Source organism: Macaca fascicularis, chromosome 1, assembly GCF_037993035.2.
Source record: "Macaca fascicularis isolate 582-1 chromosome 1, T2T-MFA8v1.1".
NCBI classification, from domain to species: Eukaryota; Metazoa; Chordata; class Mammalia; order Primates; family Cercopithecidae; genus Macaca; species Macaca fascicularis.
The window spans coordinates 24,082,222-24,101,219 of NC_088375.1; the positions used below are offsets into that span (position 1 = coordinate 24,082,222).

The 18,998-nt window shown below is 40.7% G+C and overlaps 1 long non-coding RNA gene across 6 annotated transcripts in view; it reads left to right on the forward strand.

Annotated features, from left to right (window-relative positions):
- Window positions 1-18,998, forward strand: part of LOC135964818 (uncharacterized) — a 147,971-nt gene that overhangs the window by 118,813 nt on the left and 10,160 nt on the right. The window lies entirely within an intron of this gene.

The following is an 18,998-nucleotide window of genomic DNA, read 5'->3' on the forward strand; positions in this document are numbered from 1 at the left end:
CATCCATCGGGGAGGCTCGGGCTGTGCAGGAGCCCACTGGTGGGGCGGGGGCTCCGGCATGGAGAGCTGCAGGTCCTGAGCCCTGCCCCGTGGGTAGGTGGCTGAGGCCCAGCGAGAATTCAAGCATGGTGTGGCCTGGCCGGCCCTGCTGGGTGCTGGCCTCTGCAGCTGCTGGCCCGGGTGCTAAGCCCCTCACTGCCTGGGGCCGGTGGTGCCCACTGGCTGCTCTGAGTGAGGGGCCCACCGAGCCCACACCAACCCGGAGCTCACGCTAGCCCGCAGGCGCCTTGCACAACCTGGGTTCCCGCGCCTCTCCGTCCACACCTCCCTGCAAGTAGAGGGAACTGCCTCTGGCCTCGGCCAGCCCAGAGAGGAGCTCCCACAGTGCAGTGACAGGCTGAAAGGCTCCTTAAGTGCTGCCAGAGTGGGCGCCTAGGCCGAGGAGGCACCCAGAGCGAGCAAGGGCTGCCAGCACACTGTCACCTCTCAATAGTATTAATTGAGCACTTATGATGTGCCTGGCACAATTCTAAGTACTGAGAATTAGCAGTACAGAAAATTCCTCCTCTCATGAAACTTATATTCCAATATTGGGAAACACAAGATAAATTATACCGTATATTAGAAAATTAAAAATATTATGAAAGAACATACAAGAGGATGGAGAAAGGGAGTAGCCTTCTGGGATAGGAGTAGGTTGTAGCTTTAAATAAGGGTGGTCAGGTAAGGCCTCACTGGGAAGGTGACCTTTGAGCAGAGGCTGGAAGGAGACGTAAACAAGGCAGAAGGAAGTGCAGAAGATAGAAAGATGGGCATTGTCTGTATGTGTATAGTGTTTTGTTTTTGTTTTTGCCACGAGAGTGGATGAGTTCTTAAGAGTAAATTCAGATATGAAATAGAAGAATGCTGATAAATGAGTCCCGAGGTACTCCACAATTAGAAGGCAAGGAGACAAGGAGGTGCCAGCAAGGGATGGTGAGAGTGAGCAGCTGGTCAAGCTGGACACTATCAGGAGAGGGCAATGTTCTAAGACAGTGTTTCCAGGCGAAGGGCTTGTTCATCCGTGTTAAATGTTGCTCATGGGTCAAGCAAGATGAGAATGGATAATTGACCTTTGGATTTAATAATTTGAGGTTTCTATTTTCTGTGTCATGGAAATCACATTCTAATTGGAGAATCTCCAGAGAAAATGGGAGAAGATTTGAAGATAGCAGTAAGTATAGACCACTCAGGAGTTCTGAAGAGGAGCAAAGAAGTGGGGAAATACCTGGAGGGCCACGTGTGGATAAGAGATTTTTTTCAAGATCAGATAGCATGTTTGTGTTCTGATGAGAATGAGGAAGTAGAGGACAAATAGATGAGTAGGAGACAGAATGGTCATTTCTTTGGCCTGAAGGAGATGAGGTCTGGAGTAGAGGTTGGCCTTGAATGGCAGGACAGACAATACATCCATGGTAACAGGAGTCAAGGCAGAGCAATAGTGGCCTAGATGCAGGTATTGGGGTAGATGCAGAGGTGAAAGTGTGTGGACGTGCTTTTTTGGTGGCTTCTATTTTCTTAGGAAAATAGAAAGGAATGTCATCAGGGGAGGCTTAGGGAAGGGAAATAGATTAAAGAGATGACCCTTTTGTGGTATGGCCACTGATGAACAGGAGCTGAGACCCGAAGACCTATCTCAAAAGACAATGAACAGGCTGGGCATGGTGGCTCACGCCTGTAATCCCAACACTTTGGGAGGCCAAGGTGGGTGGATCACTTGAGGTCAGGAGTTCAAGACCAACCTGGCCAACATGGTGAAACTCCATTTCTACTAAAAATACAGAAATTAGCCAGGCGTGGTGGCGCATGGGAGGTTGAGGCAGGAGAAATATGGAGTCTAGCAGCCACCCCACCTGAGGAAAATCTCCCCTCTTTGCCAAACAATTAGGGGATCTAAGATTGACTTGTAGAAAGAAAGCTAGTAATAGTCCTTATGGTTGTTTCTTACTAAATACCTGTTTAATCAGCACAATTAATCTGTTACCTAAATTAGTACACACAACAACCCATGAAATTAGCAATTACTGTCCTAATTTTATGCCCATTTACAGAGAAAACTGAGATTCAGGGTGTTTCAAAAATTTATTCAAATTCTTACAATTAGTGTATCAGCTATGATCAGATTAGGCTGTCCAGAGGTGGTTTGGTGGCTTTGCTTCCTGAGGTCCTTGGAACCCAGGCTCCTTGTATCTCTTCATCTTGTATGTGGCCTTTATTCACCCATTACCTCATGGTCCAAGATGGCTGCTCAAGCTGCAGTCATCATGTCCCCTAACCATTCTGCAAGGAGCAATAGATGAAGAAGGGAAAAGACATTTCACCTGTCTTTGGGGAAGGTTTCTGGAAACTTCAATTTGGCATTCTGTATACATCTTTTTGGCCTGAGATTAGTTCCATGACCACATTTGGCCACATATGATGCAGAGAAATGTAAATTTTATTTTGGATGGCATAGTCCCAACTAAATTTCCATTATAATGCACTAATGTATGGAGATTCCCTACTCAGGGGACTTGTATTTTCTGTCAGTGTCATTACACTTAACCACTTAACTGCCTTGCCTTCTCACTTCTCCCTGATTCCCAATGCTCATGTCTCAGAATGTGCTTCTCTCTTCCTATTCACTAACTGTCGAGTCCCAGAATCCAGTAAAAAATTTGTCATTGCCTTTTGAGGGAGATAACAGTTCAGTAAAATGAGCAAGAACTTTGAAGCCAAATAGCCTTGGCTTCAAATCTAGGCTTTAGTACCTACTGGCTCTATTAATGTGTGCAAGATACTTAAATCCTCCAACCTCCTGTTGCCTGCCGATTGATAAAATTAAACCTAATTTACAAGGCTGTGGAGAGAATGAAGTGAGGTAATATATATGACTGTATTTGACATCTGTGGTTTCTCGAGGCATCTATGTCCCTCTTTTCCCTGGTGATCTAGTTAATGGAGAGACCCAGTGAATCCAGAGACCCTCCGTGGTGGGCATTTGCTGATTGCTAACTAGCATCCTGCCCCTCCTCTGCCTGCCTAACAGCATCCAGATTTTGGATTCTGTCGGATTACAATCTCTCTCCACCATTGTGTAGTAGCCATGGAATCTGGAGGGGGTTGACACCCTCTCCTGCCCCTTACCAGCTCTGGGGGAGACTTTGAATGATGAAAGTGTCTTTGAGAGCAGAAGGGCAATGTTATACTTTCACATTCAAGTTTCTCTCAGGCATTTAAAACATCATCGGAGTAATTGATTGAGTAGTTGATTGAATGGGTCTTGGGGAAACACTGGGTTTGTGGAGGGAATTTCCAGGTCAAAGCTGTGTCTGACACTGTTGTGAATGAGCCAGCAGTGGAGCCAGTCAAGCGCGGCCGCTGTGGCCTGGTGATTATCACATTGGTATGTTCCAATATGACAGCTGGGAATCTCACCAGCCAGACCCACCTGATCACCAAAGGAGTGTTTCTATTCTCATCATCTTTTGGGACTGTGGCTGGCATCAAGCATTGGAACAGAAAGCAATTCTCAGACATCTGTCTTTTATTAGTGAAGTCCATTCTGTTATGAAGGCTTATTCTTCTCATGGCAGAGAAATGATGTCTTTTACAAAGGTTGTTTGCCTATCTTTGCTCTGCCTGCAGGCTTTATAGAGTTCTGGATTCATAATAGAGGCCTTTTGAATATGCCAGGTAATGCTTGGTTTAAAGAATCTTACCTTAGCTCCTGGTCTGGGAGTTGTGGTCTAGAAGCAGACCTGCCTTAGACTTTCAGCAGATGGAAGAAAAGAAGGAAACTAATTGTGATTGTGCACTGGCTCCATCATGACCTTGGACAAGTCACTTAATCTCTTCAAGTGTGCTTTTGTTTTGTGAAACGAGGGAAGTAAGACCTCCCCTTCAGTATTTTGGGGAGGCATAAATGAGATATGTGTTTAATGTCTGGCACTTAGTAAAGACTTAATCAAATACTGGCAATGATTATTATCAAACTCATGAGCACAATGGTTGGCATAAAGCCACCCTTCCATGAATGTTGGCTATTATTGTTATTATTATTACTGTTCATATTATTATTTTAAAGACTATTTGTACAGCAGTTTTAGGTTCATGGCAAAACTGACTGGAAGGTCTAGAGCCTGTAACCCTCCTTGTCCCCATGTATACACAGCTTCCCGTACTACCAATATCCCACACCACAGTGGTACATTTTTTACAAAAATGAACCTATATCGACCCATTATTATCACATAAGTCCATAGTTTTTGTTAGCGTTCACTCTTGGTGTTGTGCATTCTACAGATTTGACAGGTATATAATTACATATATCTGCCATTATAATATCAAGCAGAATTCTTTTACTGCTTTAAAAATCCTCTGTGCTCCTTCTACTCACTCTTCCCTCCCCTCAACACCTGACAACAACTGATCCTTTCCGCCTTTTTCAGAATGTCATATTGTTTGAATCATACAGCACGTAGCCTTTCCAGATTGACTTCTTTCACTTAGTAATATGCATTTAAATTTTCTCCATGTCTTTTCATGGCTTGATAGTTTTTTAAAAAAACTTCTGAATAATATTATCATTGTTTGGATGCACCATAGTTTAACCATTCACCCACTGAATGACATTTTGGTTGGTTACAAGTTTTGGCAATCACGAATAAAGCTAATATAAATATCTATGAGCAGGTTTTTGTGTGAACATATGTTTTTAATTCATTTGAGTAAATATCAATGATCACGACTGTCAGATTATATGGTAAGTATATTTAATTTTGCAAGAAATTGCTAAACTATTTTCCAAAGTGACTGTACCATTTTTCATTCCCACCAGCACTGAATGAAAGTTCCTGTTGCTCCATATCCTCACAACATTTGGTATTGTCAGTGTTGTAGATTTTGTCATTGTAGTAGGTGGTATCTCATTGTTGCTTTAATTTGCATTGTTGCTCTAATTACGTATGATTTGGGGCATCTTTTCATATGCTTATTTGTCACCTGTATATCTTCTTTGGCATGGTGTCTATTCAGGTCTTTTGCCTATTTTTTAATCAAGATGTTGGTTTTCTTATTGTTGAGTTTTAAGAGAGTTTTGTATATTTTGGATAACAGCACTTTATCAGATATGTCTTTTGCAAATATTTTCTCCCAGTCTGTGGCTTGTCTTCTCATTATCCTGACAATATCTTTTGCAAAGCAGAAGTTTTTAATTTTAATGAAGTCCAGCTTATCAATTATCTCTTTCATGGACTGTGGCTTGGTGTTGGACCTAAAAAATTATCACCACATTTAGGGTCATCTAGGTTTTCTCCTATGCTATCTTGTGTTTTATGGTTTTGCATTTTACAGTCATGTCTGTGATCCATTTTGAGTTAAATGCAGGAAAAGCTTTTTTTTGAGTGGTATAAGGTATGGCTAGGATTTTTTTTTTTTTTTTTTTTTTTTGCATTTGGATGTCTAATTGTTCCAGCACCATTTGTTGAAAAGACTACCTTTTATCCATTGTATTGCCTTTGCTCCTTTGTCAAACATCAGTTGACCATGTTTATGTGCACTTATTTCTAGCTTTTCTATTATGTTTCATTGATATATTTGTCTATTCTTGGACCAACATCACACTGTCTTGATTACTGTAGCTTTGTAGTAGGTCTTGGAGTTCAGTAGTGTCAGTCCGCTGAATTTCTTCTTCTATATTGCATTGGCTATTCTGGGTCTTTAGCATCTCTATATAAAGTTTAGAACATAATTGTTGATATCCACAAAATAACTTGCTGAGATTTTGTTTAGGATTGTGTTGAATCTGTAGATCAAGTGGGAAAGAACTGATGCTTTAAGAATATTTTATCTTCCTATCCATGAATATAGAATCTCTCTCCATGTATGTAGGTCTTTGATTTCTTTCATCACAGTTTTGTAGTTTTCCTCGTATAAATCTTATACCTATATTTTTAGATATATACAGAAGTATGTATCTTAGATTATACATAAGTGTTTTATTTGGGGTAGTACTAATGTAAATGGTAATGTGTTACTAATTTCAACTTCCATTTGCTGGCATATAGGAAAGTGACTGAATTTTGTATATTAACTTTGTATCCTACAACCTTACTGTAATCTTTTATTAGTTCCAGGAGATTTTTGTTGTTATTGTTGTTGATCCTTTAGGATTTTCTACATAGACAATCATGTAATCTACAAATAAAGATAGTTTTATTTCTTTCATCCCAATATGTATGCCATTTATTTCATTTTCTTGTCCTATTGCATTACTAAAACTTACAGTATGATGTTGAAAGAGTGTTTAGATGGGACATCTTGCCTTCGTCCTGATTTTAGTGTGAAAGTTTCTAGTTTCACCATTAAATATTATGTTAACTCTATTTTTAATTGATGTTCTTAATCAGATTGAGTAAATTTCCCTCTATTCCTAATTTGCTGAGCATTTTTTCTTTTATCATGAGTTAGTGCTGGATTTTGTCAATGCTTTTTCTGTATCTACTGATATGATTTGTGATTTTTCCTCTTTAGCCTGTGATAAATACATTAATTGATTTTTAAATATGGAAACAGACTTGCATACCTGAAATAAGTCCCACTGGTTTCAGTGCATAATTCTTTTTATTCATTGTTGGATTCCATTTGCTAATATTATGTTGATAATTTTTATATTTATTTTCATGAAAGATATTGGTCTATAGTTTTCTTTTCTTGTTCTGTCTTTGGTTTTGGTATTAGGCTTTGCTAGCCACATAGAATAAGTTAGGAAATATTCCTTCTGATTCTATCTTCTGGTAGATACTGCAGAGAATTGGTGTATTTTCTTCCTTAGATGTTTGGTAGGATTCACCAATGAACCCATCTGGACCTAGTGCCTTCTTTTTTGAAAGGTTATCAGATATTAATTGTTTCTTTAATAGATACAGGCCTATTTAAGTTTTTAATTTATTCTTGTGTGAGTTTTGGCAGATTGTTTCTTCCACAAAATTGGCCCATTTTATCTAGGTTATCAAATTTGTGAGTATGGAATTGTTCCTACTTTTCCTTTATTGTCATTTTAATGTCTATTATATCTGTAGTGATGTCCCCTCTTTCATTTCTGATATTAGTAATTTGTGTCATTTCCCCTTTTTTTCTTAGCCTGTCTGGAGGCTTGTCAATTTTATTGACCTTTTCTAAGAACTGGCTTTTGGTTTCATTGATTTTTCTCTATTGATTTCTTGTTTTCAATTTCATTGATTCTTTTGCCTTAATTTTTATTATTTCTTTTTTCTGTTTACTTTGTGTTTAATTTATTCTCCTCATTCTAGTTTCTTGACGTGGAAGATCAGATTATTGATTTCTGGTCTTTATTTTTTCTAATATATGCATTAAATGCTGTACATTTCCCTCTAAGCACTGTTTTTGTTACATCTTACAAATTTTATCAAGTTACATTTTCACTTTTATTTAGTTCAAATATATATATATATGTATTGTTTTGTTTCGTTTTTTTTTTTTTTTTTTTTTTTTTGAGACGGAGTCTCGCTCTGTCGCCCAGGCTGGAGTGTAGTGGCCGGATCTCAGCTCACTGCAAGCTCTGCCTCCCGGGTTCACGCCATTCTCCTGCCTCAGCCTCCTGAGTAGCTGGGACTACAGGCGCCCGCCACCTCGCCCGGCTAGTTTTTTTGTATTTTTTAGTAGAGACGGGGGTTTCACTGTGTTAGCCAGGATGGTCTCGATCTCCTGACCTCGTGATCCACCCGTCTCGGCCTCCCAAAGTGCTGGGATTACAGGCTTGAGCCACCGCGCCCGGCCTTGTTTTGTTTTTTGAGACCGAGTCTGGTTCTGTCGCCCAGGCTGGAGTGCAGTGGCAGGATCTCAGCTCACTGCAAGCTCCGCCTCCTGGGTTCACACCATTCTCCTGCCTCAGCCTCCCGAGGAGCTGGGACTACAAGTGCCCACCACCACGTCCAGCTAATTTTTTGTATATTTTAGTAGAGATGGGGTTTCACCATGTTAGCCAGGATGGTCTCGATCTCCTGACCTCATGATTCGCCCACCTCAGCCTCCCAAAGTGCTGGGATTACAGGCGTGAGCCACCACGCCCGGGCTTTTTCTTTTTGCTTTTGGAGACAGAGTCTCACTCAGTTGCCCACGTTGGAGTGTGGTGGTGCAATCTCGGCTCACTGCAAGCTCCGCCTCCCGGGTTCAGGCCGTTCTCCTGCCTCAGCCTCCCCAGTAGTTGGGACTACAGGCACCTACCACTATGCCCTGCTAATTTTTTTGTATTTTTAGTACAGATGGGATTTCACTGTGTTAGCCAGGATGGTCTGTATCTCCTGACCTCGTGATCTGCCCATCTCTGGGATTACAGGCATGAGTGCTGGGATTACAGGCATGAGCCACCGTGCCTGGCCAGTTAAAAATATTTTTAAATTTCTCTTGAAAATTTCTTCTTTGACCCATGTGTTATTTAGAAGTGTGCTACTTAGTCTCCAAGTGTTTTGGAATTTTCCACCTATCTTTCTGTTATTGATTTTTAGTTTAATTCAATCATAGATCATGATGATCTGAGAGTAGATATTGTATAACGTGTATTCTTTTAAATTTGTTAAGGTGTGTTTTATGGCCCAGAATGTGGTGCATCTTGATGTATGTTCCATGTGAGCTTGGTAAGAATGTGTACTCTCCTGTTGTTGGATAAGGTAGTCTATAGATGACAATTAATATCCAGACAATTCATGGATCTGTTGAGTTCAGCTGTGTTCTTATGATTTCCTGTTTATTGGACCTGTCCATTTCTGGTAGAAGGGTTTTTAAGTCTCCAGATATAATAGTGGATTCATCTATTTCTCTTTGTATTTTTATCAGTTTTTACCTAATGCATTTTGATGTTTTATTGTTATATGCATATACCTGAAGGTTTATCACATCTTCCTGGAGAAATGACCTCTTCATCATTATGTAATGCACCTCTATTCTTGTTAACTTCCCTTGCTCTGAAGTCTGCTCTGACTGATTTTATATTGAAATTATAGCTTCTCCATCTCTATTTTGATTACTGTTAATGTGGTATATTCTTCTCCATCCCTTTATTTTTAATTTATATGTGTCATTATATTTATAGTGGGTTTCCTGTAGATATCTCATAGTTGGGTCTTGAATTTTTTAATCCACTCTGACAATCTCTGTCTTTTAATTGATGTATTTAATCATTGGTGTTTAAAGAAATTATTGATATAGTCGGATTAATATTTACCATATTCGTAACTATTTTCTATTGCCCTTTTAATTTTTTCCTACTTTTTATTTTCCACCCTTTTTCTGCACTTTTTTGTTTTAACTGAGCATTTTTTATAATTTTATATGAGCACTTGTATGATTTTTTTCTCCTTTCTTGGCATATTAATCATACTTTCTTCTAAATTTTTTAGGGGTTGCCCTACAGTTTGCGATACACATTTACAACAAATCAAATTTCACTTTCAAATTACACTCTATTGCTTCACAGGTTGTGCAGTACCTTACGATAATGAAAAATTCCTGGCCGGGCAGAGTGGCTCATGTCTATAATCCCAGCACTTTGGGAGGCCAAGGCAGGTGGATCACTAGGTCAGGAGATTGAGACTATCCTGGCTAACATGGTGAAACCCCGTCTCTAATAAAAATACAAAAAAAATTAGCCAGGCGTGGTCGCGGGCACCTGTAGTCCCAGCTACTCAGGAGGCTGAGGCAGGAGAATGGCGTGAACCTGGGAGGCAGAGCTTGCAGTGAGCCGAGATCACGCCACTGCACTCCAGCCTGGGCGACAGAGCGAGACTCTCTCAAAAAAAAAAAAAAAAAAAAAAAAAAAGAATAAGAAAAGAAAAATTGCTGATTCTGCCCTTCTGTGCCTTTTAGCATTGTTGTTCATTTCACTTATACATAAGCTATAGTCATCAAATACATTGTTGCAATTATTATTTTGATCAAACTGTTATCTGTTAGATCAATTAAGAATATGAAAAATAAAAGTTTTTATTTCACCTTCACTATTCCTTCTAAAATACTCTTCATTTCTTTATGTAAATTCAAGTTTCTGACCTCTATCATTTTTCTTCTCTGTGAATAACTTCTTTTAACATTTCTTGCAAGGCAGGTCTAATGGCCACAAATTTCCTCAGTTTTTGTCTGAGAAAGTCTTTATTTTTCCCTACCTTTGAAGGATAATTTCATAAGCTATAAAGTTCTAGGTTGGTGATTTTTTTTTTCTATCAATACCAAATAGTTGTTTTCATTCTCTTGCATACATGGTTTCTGATGGAAGGTTCAACATAATTCTTATCTATAGGTAAGGTGTTTTTTTCTCTCTAGCTTCTTTCAATATTTTTTTCTTTATCTTTGAAATTATGATATTATAGGTGAAGGTTGTTTATTTTATTTTATTTTTTGATATTTATCCTGCTTGGTGTTCTGTGAGATTTCTGGGTCTGTGGTTTGGTGTCTGACATTAATTTGAAGAAATTTCCTGTCATCATTGCTTCAAATATTGCATCTGTTTATTTTTCTTTTTCTTCTCCATCCTGTATTCCCATTAGATATTTTTTAAAACACATTTTATAGTTTTCTCACAGTTCTTAGATATTCAATTCCATTTTCAGTCTTTTTTCTGTTTGCTTTTCACTTTTAAAAGTTTCTGTTGGTATGCCTGCAACCTCAGAGATTCTTTCCTCAGTTGTCTCCAGTCTAGTAATAAGCACATCAAAGGCATTCTTCATTTCTGTTGCAGTGTTTTTGTTCTGTAGCATTTCTTTTAAAATTCTTTCTCAGAATTTCTGTCTCTCTGCTTACATTATCCATCTATTCCTGAATTCTATTTTTTAATGTGAACCTTAGCATACTTATCACAAATTTTAAAAATATTTCTCTTACGATAATTCCAACATTCCTGCCATGTCTGACTCTGGTTCTAATGCTTGTTTAGTCTCTTCAAATTTTGTTTTTGCCTTTTAGTATACTTTGTAATTTTTTGATAGCTGGTTATGAAGTACAGGGTAAGAGAAATTGCAGCAAATAAGTCTTTGGTAATGTAGTGGTAAGGTGTGTGGGAAGGGAAGCATTTTATGGTCTTATGATTAGGTCTCAGTATTTTCGTGTGCCTTAGTTCCTGGACTGTGAATTTCACAAATGCTTCTCAGATTTTCCCTCTCCTTTTGTGGGAAAGAATGGCTACAACGGGCTGTTAGGTGTTTCCCTTTCCCCAGATCAGTTGGCTTCTGATTAAACCCTAATAGGTTAGGCTGTGGTAAATAGTATTTTTTGAGTGTGGGCTTCACTAAGAACAGGATGCTCTGGCGTATTTCAAAACAGCTATTTTCCTCCATTCCCTGCTAGCAGCATGAGGGAATTTTCCCTGTGATCTTCACAGTAAGAACCTAGTAGAACTCTTAGAGGTGAAACTCACAAAAGTGTCAGGATCCCACTGTGAATGGTCCCCACCTATCTCGGGAGTTTTATTTCTCAGATTTGTCTACACTGGGCCTCCAGCAATTGGTCAATTACAGTTCTGGTTTCCCTCCCCTGGCACTGGTCCCCAGAGAGGTTTCTCTTTGTGGTTGTCTGCCCTGTTAAGTTGTGATTTTCTATATTTGCCTATCTGCCTCTTCAATTTGGGGGACAGTGACCTTACTTCTTTGATTAATCTAATAAGAATTATTTTTGTCTGTTTTTTAGTTTATTAAGCCTTTTCTTGTTGTTAGGATGGAGTAATGACTCCTAAGCCCTTACATGCCACATCAGAAATCTAAGGTCCCCATTATTTTTTCATGTAATCCTCATCACAACCCTGTGAAGTAAATATTGTTAGCTCAGTTTCAAAGATTAAAAAAATAGGCTGAGAAAAGTCACATGACTTGGAAGTGGCAAAACTGGGATCAAACTCATATTTCACTTGCCCAAGGTATCCATTCTCCTTCCAGAGTGCTGGCTGTTCCTACTTATACAGAGCCAGCTGTCCCTACTCATGCAAAGCCAGATGTCCCTATTCATACAGCACTTTGCCTTTGCCCACTAGTGCTTCATTTGACCAGATTTGGGCTGGTGCTTACCTCGCAGCTCTTTAAATTAAAGCTTAGGTGTTTTGACCTGGTGTTGTAAATTGGTGGGTCTTCTAGGGAAATCCAGCTCCTGATCATTCAGTGAACTCTTACCTAAATCTTTTTGAACCCATGACTTTTGCTTCTCCTTAGGGAAAGGAAAAGAATGAAAACTGAAATATGCTCATTTGGTTACTAATAACTCCAGTAAAATGATTTAGGATGGCATAATTTGAAAAGGAGAGCCAAAATATAGCCAAAGGAATACATGTAATTCTCATTAATTTGTGCAGAAAGGAAAAATGGATTTAGAGCCATAAGGCCAGAGTTTGAGTTGAGTCCTGGCTTCGTGCCTTGGTCTGCAAATGAGCCTGAGTCTCAGTTTCTTTATTACTAAATACTCTTTTATATTTGCATCATGGTTCAGTTAAAAAACACCCATCAACAGTTGTTGAATACGTTCATGCTCAAAGGAAGCTAAAAGGAAGGATATAAGAGAAATATAATGATGCCTGTCTGCTGGGTAGTTGTGGAGAATGAAAAACTATGTGCTTCTGAGGGTAGTTTTTAACTTTCAGATTTTATTTTTTTTTTAGTTGTCTTATGAGTCTCTTGAATAAGTTTTTTTATTATTATTATACTTTAAGTTCTAGGGTATATGTGCACAATGTGCAGGTTTGTTACATATGTATAAATGTGTCATGTTGGTGTGCTGTACCCATTAACTCATCATTTACATTAGGTATATCTCCTAATGCTATCCCTCCCCCCTACCCCGTCCCCACAATCGGACCCGGTGTGTGATGTTCCCCTTCCTGTGTCCGAGTGATCTCATTGTTCAATTCTTTTAAAGTCACTTCTGGCCTGCAAAACAGCTGAGGCATCCTCAGCTCACACCCTCTATTTTTGGCTTCTAAATTCTGAGACTGATATTCCATTTCCTGATGTCTTTGGCTACTGCTCAGCTGACCACAGCTTTCTGTTGGTCCAGGAGACTATCTAATTCCATTTGGTTGCAAACTCTAGTTTTCATTTAGCATCTTTCTGCAGAGCTCATCACTTCCCACCTGCAGACCCATCCTGACCAAATGCCCAGGGATCCCTTCCACATCTAATTTCATAATTCACCTCATCTGGACCTGTTTCACCTTAGAGAAAGCCAGTGCCAAAAGAATGCCTTCCCAATGTCTCAATATTAGACTATATAAAGGAGATAATGCTTATGCTTGAGCACACAACAATGTAAGATCTCCCACCACCGTCTCCAATGGCGGGAACAGCATAACTTGTCTGCATGGTCATTGTGAATCCCTCACTGGTCAGATTCAGCTCAGAAACAAAACACTGGAGTCTGCACCTGCAGTGAGTTGTCTCAAGAATGTGGCAGAGGAGGTCAGCTTCTAAGAGACAAATCAAGGAGACTCAGCAAGTAGAAGCACTTGATCAAGCCAGAGGGGGCCCACCCTGAGAAGTGTTTTGTCCGTGTGCTGCTGATGAAGACTTAGGAAATATTCAAGTGCAGCTAAGGGTGTGGCCTTAAGCCTGGATTTCACTGCAGCAAACACTTTTTTAGTAACTCTTTGGAAGGAGTGTTTTCGTTAAATGGTGAGGCTGCACTGGACCTGGGAAATGAAAATTGGACTGTCAAATCCCACCAGAAAAAACCATGCTGGAGGCACTACATCTAGCAACTATGTGGATGTGGATTTTCACAGAGGCTCTATTGTGGTATAGATTTTCTATAGCCTGAAGGAAGTGTCCCTCAAGAACAGTGCTTCTCAACTGGGGATAATTTTGTTCCTCAGGGGACATTTGGCAATTAACTCTATTATTAGTTTCCTTGAAGAGTAAGTTTTGGCCAGATTTCCTCTCACCCCTCTTCGGTTCCTAATACCCTAGTCTGGATATGTGGGATGGTTGAATAGCCATGTGATGTGGTTGGAATGTTCTTCTCCTCCAATTCTCATATGAAATGTGATCCCCAATGTTGGAGGTGAGCCTAACAGGAGGTATTTGGGTCATACAGGTGGATCCCTCATGAATGGCTTGGTGCCCTCCCCGCAGTAGTGAGTGAGTTCTCACTCTGTGAGTTCATGCTGGTTGTTTAAAAGAGCCTGGCAATCTTTCTTGCTCCCTCTTTCACCATGTGACATGTGTGTCCTCCCTGTGGCTTCTGCCATGGGTAAAAGCTTCCTGAGGCTTCACCAGAAGCTGAGTAGATGCTGGTGCCATGCTTGTACAGCCTGCAGAACCATGAGCCAAACAAAACTATTTTCTTTATAAACTACCCAGTCTCAGGTATTCCTTTATAACAACGCAAAGCAGACTAATACACCATGGATCAGAAAGAAGCTACAAAACCCTCTAGAAAGGAATGAACAAAGGATGACAGGGGTACAAAATGATGAAAAGGTGCCCCATAGAACAGTTTTCTTATTTTGATTCATTCCTTCCATCTCCATCTCTTTCTTCCCTCAAACAGTTACTGAAGACCTACTATATGCCAAGCACTGTGCAGAGCACTGAGAATATAAGGATGAATGACACAATCCCTACGCTTTAGGAAGTCACAGTCTAGTGGGAAAGACAGACTTGTAAACCAGTAGTTAGACCCTGTGGTAGTACTTCGTTAGAAATATAAATAAAAGATTTTGAGAGTGACTAGTGAAGGAATTCATATTAGTTTTCTATTGCTACTGTAACATATTTTTGGATATTTAGTGGCTTAAAACACCACAAACTTACTTCCTTACGGTTCTGAAAGCCACGCTCTGAAATTAGTTTCTCTAGATTAAAGTCAAAGTGCCAGCAGGGCTGGTTCCTTCTGGAGGCACTGGAGGAGAATCTGTTTCGTTGCCTTTTTTAGCCTCTGGAAGACTACCCGTCTTCCTTGGCTCATGACCCTTTCCTTGCATCCCTCCAGCTCTTGCTTATATCATCATACGCCTACTTCTTCTATAGTCAAATATCCCCCTGTTTAAAAGAAGTCTTTGATTACATTTAAGGCCCTTCTGATCTAGGCTAATCTTCCAATCTCAAGATCCTCGACTCAAATCACATCAACAAAGTCTCTTTTTAGCATAAAGGTGACATTCACAGGTACTGAAAATTAGCACCCCTGTATCTTTAGGAGGCATCATCCAACCTACCACAGAGTTATAGAATGAGGAGAGGGCATTTGGGCTGTGTCTTGAGGGATGAGTAGGAGTTTTTCCAGTACTTTTCTTCTTCGTCGTCTTTTTTTTTTTTTTGAGACAGAGTCTCACTCTGTCGCCCAGGCTGGAGTGCGCAGTGGTGCGATCTCGGCTCACTGCAACCTCTGCCTCCCGGGTTCAAATGATTCTCCTGCCTCAGCCTCCCGAGTAGGTGGGATTACAGGCACGTGCCACCAAGCCCGGCTAATTTTTGTATTTTTGGTAGAAACGGCTTTCACCATGTTGGCCAGGCTAGTCTTGATCTCCTGACCTCGTGATGCACCCGCCTTGGCCTCCCAAAGTGCTGGGATTACAGACGTGAGCCACTGCACCCAGCTGGCAATTTTCTAGGCTGAGAGAATATGATCTTACCTGTTCAGAGACTTGTAAGATATTCAAAGTAATCCTGTAGTTACTTTGTGCAGAAGTTGAAGCTGGTGAAAGTGGCAAGGCCAGCGCACAAAGAGCCTTGAATGCCAGACCTTGAGGTTTGAGTCTGGTTTTATTCACAACAGAGCTTATTATACAAGGAACGGAGTAGGCTGTTGATAAAGTCAAGTGGAGAGATGAGGATGATGAGGCCTTAATAAGGGCAGAGACATCGGCATTCATCGACTCTCCAATACCAAACCATGCTGAGTGTTCTTAACTCCCGTCCTCATTTCTGTGTCCTAGTTTAGGCCACCTCATCTCAGTGATTACTCAAGACTTCATAATCCTCCGATTTGCTGCTATCTGATCAATTCCTCAAGCTGCAGCCAAAGTGATCATCTAAAACACAAGGCTGATCATGCCACTGCCTGCCTAGTCGTGAATGACTCCCATGTCCCAGGTCAGGACATACATGACCCTCCAGCATCTGGGCCCTGCTCACCTCTCCAGTCTCACTACTGTGCTTTGCTTCGTCATTGTTCCCAAACGAGTCATAGTACAGTACTTAGCCAGTTGCTGACTCAGAAGATCCCCATCTCAGGAGACTTTAAACCTTCATATGAGCCCAGGTCACCATTTCCAACTCCTTCTCCTTATGGGAGTGCTTTTTGTTCCCTTGGCATCCGTGCTTATCAGTTTGACCTTGACCAGAATGACTCTAATTCACCCCAATGGGATCTAGTAATGTTCAATCTCAGAGAAAGGGGTAGTATCCTAGTCAGGGCTCTAAGATGGCCGTCAAGCCTCACCTTCCCCATGACTGTCCACCCTACCCTCGCCCAGGTCAATTCCCTTATCATCCCTTCTCCTTGAGGGTGGCTAGACTCTGTAAATATGATGGGGTAGCTCTCCCATGAGCAGGTTATGAATCAGTTGACTAAGTTAATCAAAAGGGAGAGTTTCTTAGAGGGGCCTGACTTCATCAGAGGAGGCTTTAAAATAAGTCAGAGAGATAGTCCCCTGCTGCCCTAAGGAGAAATAATGAGAGGCCCTGTGGGAATGACAGGGATATGGAATGAAACTGCAGGTCGCTACTAGAAGCTGAGAGCAGAGATTTGGCAAGAGAATTAGAGATTTAGCAAGAGAATGAGGACATCAGTCCTCCGACCTCAAGAAACTGAATTCTGTGAAAAACCATGTGAGTTTGGAAGAGGACTTGGAACCCCAGAAAGGAATGCAGCCTGGCCAGTACCTTGATTTCAGCCCCTTTGCAGAGAACCTAGCTCAGTCACGTCTGGACTGCTAAGCTACAGAAACCATAATATAGTCAATAGGAGTTGTTTTAAGCTAAATTTTGGGTGACTTTTTCTGTAGCAATTGAAAACTACTTATAAGTGAGGGTTATACAGGGGTCTCTTCCCACCAACAGACCCCCATGCTTCTTATTCAGATTCATTCCCACCCAGAACTCTGCACACCAAGAGGACCTGGGAGAGACATCAAGACCCAAAGACATTTTCATTGCTTCCTCCTGGTTTTAGAGTTACATAATCAAGAGGGGTGATTTCAGAAGAGATTTTTCTCCAATACAGTTCTGTGTGGAAAGGACGTGCTGGCTCCACCTACATGGAGAAGCAACGCTAAGTTGCTGGTTTAGGAAAAATCAAGTTCTTCCTCACCAAACATTGTATCATATATGGCTAAGAGTGAGATAAAGAGTAGCAGAAACTTGGAAATATGGTTTTAAGTGGTCTGCAAAGCGTGGTCTCCAGACAACAGCAGCAGCTGGGAACTTGTCAGAAATGTGCATTCTTGGGCCCCTTCCCGGAGCTCCTGAATCAGAAATGGTGTTTTAAATAGCCCTCCAGGTGATTCTGAGGTACAATAAACTTTGAAACCACTGACTTAGACAAATAAGTCGGCTATGCAAATGATGTATAGCAGTATTTTCTAAGTGAATCCCTCTAAAAAAATAACACAGTAACAAGGGATGCAGAGCCCATACATGGCTCAGACTTGCTCATACTGTCCACAGTTGTGATCAGCTACCCTCAGGCTCTCACAGGCTTTGGTGACATGAAGATCAGAGAACCTGTGATGTTAGCTGTCAGGGTCACTTTGGGATTTATTTAATCCCAGCCTAATCCCATCCTCATGAAGCCCGCCTGCCACATAGTTGATATTTGATAAATACTTGTGGAATGCATGATAAGGTGGGACTTTAAAAAAAACCATCCCTTGTTTCAGCCCTGGAATTGGAGTCCTCTTCCCAGGTCCACTCAAGGATAAATCCACCCTCATTAAAGAGAGAGGATAATTCTCTAATCTGGAGAGGTATGGTACATAGTGGATGGTGCCTTGGCATGGGGAAAGAAGCCATGGAGCAGAGGAAAGTACCATTCAAGAGCCTGCAGAGTCCCTCTCTGCCACCTCCAGCCCCAATTTAGCAACTGTGTTCAGGCTTCTGGAACAGATGTAGCACCTATGCTCATCTCAGTCAAAACCCTTGACACCCCCTATAGGGAGCCTAGGACAAGAAACTTCATATTGGCATAAAAGAGAAAACACTCTGCATTAATGCGCATGACAACAAATGGACAGGCTAATGACCATTTCTGGGCAGTAAAGGTCGCCCTGGGGCAAACTGGTACTAGCCCACATTCCAAGAACACAAGGTACTTTTTCAGCCTGGTCAACCAGATTGTAATTCCTTCTGTACCACACGTTATTATGTGATTCTTGTTGCCTTGGAAAGCTCAGATGATTAAAAGGGTTTGTTTGCCATTTCCAAGAATCCCTCTTGCAATTTAAATGATTCATGCACCCCAGTTTTACAGAAAGGAAAACAAACTCATTGTTATTTGCTCTGGTAAAGCCCTCAAGTGTTCAGCTTATTATTTTGTTACCTGGTAATGGGGGGTAGGGTGCTGTTATTTCTAATTCTCTAATCTTTTCATGGGGGAATTCTTATGGGATAATAAAAATTCCTTATTTTATTAACAAAGAAACAGCTGCTGTTTTCATCTTTTCTCCTTTTTTGGGAGGGTGGAAAGGGGAGATACTTACTGTCACATGCTAGTATTCTCTGCCACCTAGCAAGTTCAGAAGAAGACCTGAGCAAAAAAGAAGTCAGAGTGATAAGAATATTCCTTTCTTATCTCTGCACCAGAACAATAACACACTTGTGGTGGAGACTGCGAGTTCTCCCCCAGCATCCATCCCCTTCTTCTTTTCCTTTTTACAGATTCCTCAGATTTTACCTGCACTATGCTTATATTTAGGTACAGAAAAATTCCATCATCACAAGAAACCCTCGAGTTGCCCTTTTATAACCACACCTACCTCCCCACTGTCT